We start from the raw sequence: 4,789 nt of genomic DNA on the forward strand, positions 1-4,789 counted from the left end.
TTTTTCCAACAAAATCTTTAATTTTTAATTAAAATTTTTAGATAAGTAATTGTTTATCAATAATTAAATAACTTAGTAATATAAAAGCTCTTTTCACATAAATTATAATTCCAGAAGCCGATGGAAATTGAATGAACAGTTTAGCAACAATTGAATTGTCAATTAAAAATTTACGGTCGCTGTAATAACCACAATAATTATGATACATAAGAATAACTATGATTTTTGTATAAAAAGGTACTGTACCTATCCAATGTACTACTTTACAGAATTGAAATTGGATTATTTAGGCGGCCTCAGGAATATTTTAAATATATAAAAAAATTTTTGTATAAAAAGGTACTGTACCTATCCAATGTACTACTTTACAGAATTGAAATTGGATTATTTAGGCGGCCTCAGGAATATTTTAAATATATAAAAAAAAATTTTCTTATAAATAAATAGAATATCTCGGGAAATATTAAATTAAATTAAATCATGAAAACGATATTGGAAAAAAAGCAGCATTAAGCTTCTTTTTAAAGAAAAAACGTTTAATTATGATGAGTGGTTCCTGAGATACAACCGGTCAAATTTGACCGGCATTTACGGCAAAGATATAAACAATAGGATCATAATTTTCGAACCATCACCTTTTTATTTCGGTCCTCTTTCTCCACACCAATTTTCATATCTTTAAAGTACTCATAACATATATTATTATAATAAAAACTATCGATATTACGAGTGAAAAATGCCAAAAATAGCAAAATTCCAATCAAAAATTAAGTTAGAGAAAATGTAATCTCAAAGTTCAAAATCGGTATACGTTACAAAAATGCATTTTCTCGGCTTCCCATAGAGCAATTTTCTTCATTATTTTTTTGTTCCCAAGTCGAACCCGCTTATTAGAATACCGGTTATACGAATATCCCGGTTTAAGGAATAGAAATTTGAGGTCCCGAAACGTTTCTAGCAGCCACCAATGATCGCTTATTAGAATATCCCGCTTATAGGAATACTTTTGCTTGGCACGAAGGCTATTCCAATAAGCGGGTTCGACTGTAACTCGAGTAGAGCCATCTAACTAACGCATTATTAAATGTCAAAATTGATTTGTTTTGTTATAATAAATTAATTTAGTTATTATAATAAAAATTTTTAATTTGTTTAAATAAAGATTGTTTAAATAATTATACATCTTTTAAATGAGAATATTTGTGTTTTTAACGTTAAAAGGTACACTTGTAGTAAGTTTTTCTAAAAAAATATGTAGTTTTCTTTTCTTATAAATAAATTAATATATTATAACGAAACAAAATCAAGTTTGACATTTAATAATGCGTTAGTTAGATGGCTCTACTCGAGTTACTTGGGAACAAAAAAAGAATGAAGAAAATTGCTCCATGGAAAGCCGAGAAAATGCATTTTTTAACGTAGACCGGTTTTGAACTTTAAGATTACATTTTCTACAAACTAATTTTTGATTGGAATTTTGCTATTTTTGTCAATTTTCACTCGTAATATCGATAGTTTTTATTATAATAAATATGTTATGAGTATTTTAAAGATATGGAAATTGGTGTGGAGAAAGAGGACAAATACAAAAAGGTGATGGTTCGAAAATTATGATCCTATTGTTTATATCTTTGCCGTAAATGCCGGTCAATTTTGACCGGTTGTATCTCAGAAATCACTCATCACAATTAAACGTTTTTTCTTTTAGAAGAAGCGTCCTGCCGCTTTTTTTCCAACACCGTTTTCATGATTTAATTTGATTTAATATTTCCCGAGATATTCTATTTGTTTATAAGCCAAAAAATTGTTTATAATTTTAAAATATTCCTGAGGCCGCTTAAATAGTCCAATTTCAATTATGTAAAGTACATTGGATAGGTACAGTACCTTTTTATACAAAAATCATAGTTATTCTTATGTATCATAATTATTGTGGTTATTACAGCGACCGTAAATTTTTAATTAACAATTCAATTGTTGCTAAACTGTTCATTCAATTTCCGTCGGCTTCTGGAATTATAATTTATGTGAAAAGAGCTTTTATATTACTAAGTTATTTAATTATTGATAAACAATTACTTATCTAAAATTGTAATTAAAAATTAAAGATTTTCTTGGAAAAACCTGCATTTTCCGCGGAAAATTTTTGTCGAAGTAAATCGGGAAAAACACGTCTCTATGCAGAATTTAATTACGGTGAATTTTTATTTGAGTGTTTTTGGTGTAAAGTTAAAATCTTTGGAGTTATCGAGCAAAAATTGAAAAAAAACACGATTTTCGGGCGCCATTTTGTTTATAAAAAAAGTAGCACACTATCTGCGGACTTTGCATATCTATATTATTAATATATACAATCATAAGATTCGATTCCAGCAATAAAATTGCTGGTAAATAACTTTAGCTTGTATTTTGCTAATTAGCCCAGAGTATGTTGCCAAACATCTCGGGCGCGGGTGGCTACTCGACTGCCGATATACGACTCATTTTAATCAGTACGGCGTGGCATCGGCGCGCTTCTATCGTCCATAAGAAATACATTGGCATATCTAAGCAATGTTCCGTTCTTAACGTGAAACGCTGTATAAACTAAGATTTTTTTGTGTACTGGAAACGAACAAATTCAAAAATGATTTAAAAAAGACTTTAAAATTTACTTTGTTTACAGTAAATTTATATTCAGTGCTCCTTTTTACTTATTACTACACTCTGTGTTTTTGTGTAGAGCAAACGAACAAATTCAAAAATGATTTAAAAAAGACTTTAAAATTTACTTTGTCTACAGTAAATTTAGGGCTTACTAGTCTCTCCTGTCTAAGATATGCTTTAAACCGTTGCTACAATGAGAAAAGATGTTGACATTTTGCAGCTATAAATATACAATTTGTTATCAATTGATTATTCAGTCGTTATAGTCGAGTCCATGGTTCTTTACTCGTGCGTCATTAATACCTGGCGAGATAAAGCACATAATTTTTATCTAGCAGCATTGTCTCACGCATGAAACTAAAGACAAACCAGCTACCGCCTGCTATTAAGTAAAGACACATGTTATTTTTATGAACGCTCTAAGCTTAGTACATCGAAAAGAGATAGGTATAAAAAAGACGCTTGGGGACGTTTTCAGATTTGAAGTACAATTTGTGACGTTTCTGGTTTGTTTACTTGTGTCAGTCAGTTTGTTGGATTTTTTGCTGTTTTTTGTCCTGTTTTTACATTTTGTAGTTATTTATATTACACAATTGTTTTCATGACCAATTTTATATTGGAGTTTGAAATTTAATGTAAGTGTTAAAGCGTTTTACATGTCTGCTCAGATGGGACAGGGATAAAACTACTCACAAAGATACTGGGGGTCAAAATAGGGCTAAAAAAGAAGGAGCAGGCACTCAAACCTTCTTTGCGAACGGCACATCAGTTTGTTGTTCGGAGAGCTGTTCTATAAAATATCTTTATAGAATATTTAAAATTCTACCAACTACAAATTTTAACATTTACTTGGGACTTATTCACCTTTTTTTTTTAAAACAAGAAAAATACAGTCCCTTTTCAAAAGAAACATCTCATTGTCACAACATTTGAACAAAACTTTCCACTGAACAGGGGGGGGGCAGGCATTCAATTCCTAACGACACAGGGCTTCACTGGAACGGGAAACAGGAAACGACAAAATTGAGACCAAATCAGGCATCTCATCGGGACTTCAATACGGGAACTTCAAACTAGAACAGAAACCACACACTACCATACCGACTCAACTGCATCACATTATTTGCACTGCGATTTTCACCTTTCAAATCCAACATTTTGGAGTGAAACTTTGCACGGGTGTTCTTCAATGGTTATAGAACAAAGGATAAACCATCCACTTGATCTAAAATGGCGACAAAAGACAATTTTAAGCCGGTAGGTAGCGGTCTCTGGAGCTCCACTGCTGGCTGACGAGTTACCAGCTAAAGACCGCTTTACAGCTTGCAAGAAAACTTGCTGCAATTTCTTGCATGCAAGACTTTCATGCAAGTCTATTGCATGGTCTTTTACAGCTTGCAACCCGGCTTGCATGCAATTTGAAAGTTTTACCCTTAACCTAACTTATAAACTTTTGTTCTTTTTTAATTACTTTATTGCTGTTTATTTAACTTGGTAAATTTCGAAATGCCAAGACTATCAGAAATAACCAAATATAAAAGGAAAACGGCGGTAGCAGCAACTTTAAGTATTATTATTGCTGCAGCCAGCCTTTAGTCACTAATTTAGAACGCCGAGATCGGAGATGGTGAGTAAGATCTTTCAACAAGAAGAGGGGTAATAATGTATCTCCAACAGAAGAATTTATCCAAGTAGATGATGAAAATGACTCTAATTTTCTAGAAATGAATGTACATTTTAATAAACCCTTGGGGAAAATTGAACAATTACAAAGAAATCTATATTTTGAAATACTATTTCTGCGAAACACAAATTAATTATTATTATCCTAAGGTACTTAGCTAGAGGAGAGAGAGCTTCCGTAGCTTAATATACAATTTACAATAATTATAGAATCTCAGAAAGTGCCATTTCATTATTCATTCATTTTCATCCTTGATATATTTCACAAACAGAAAACAGCTGATTGGCATGTATTCGTGAATCCGTGTCGTCAATGACATTTGATATTGTGGAAAAATCAAATTCCCCTAGACTTGCATGAAAACTTGCAGAAAAAATGGCACCAAACCGATTATCGCGCAATTGCAAGAAGTTGCATGCAATAATGAACTGACGACATACTGCGCATGCCTTTAGGCAA

The sequence above is a fragment of the Diabrotica virgifera genome, chromosome 6 (genome assembly GCF_917563875.1).
Source record: "Diabrotica virgifera virgifera chromosome 6, PGI_DIABVI_V3a".
In the NCBI taxonomy this organism is placed as follows: Eukaryota; Metazoa; Arthropoda; class Insecta; order Coleoptera; family Chrysomelidae; genus Diabrotica; species Diabrotica virgifera.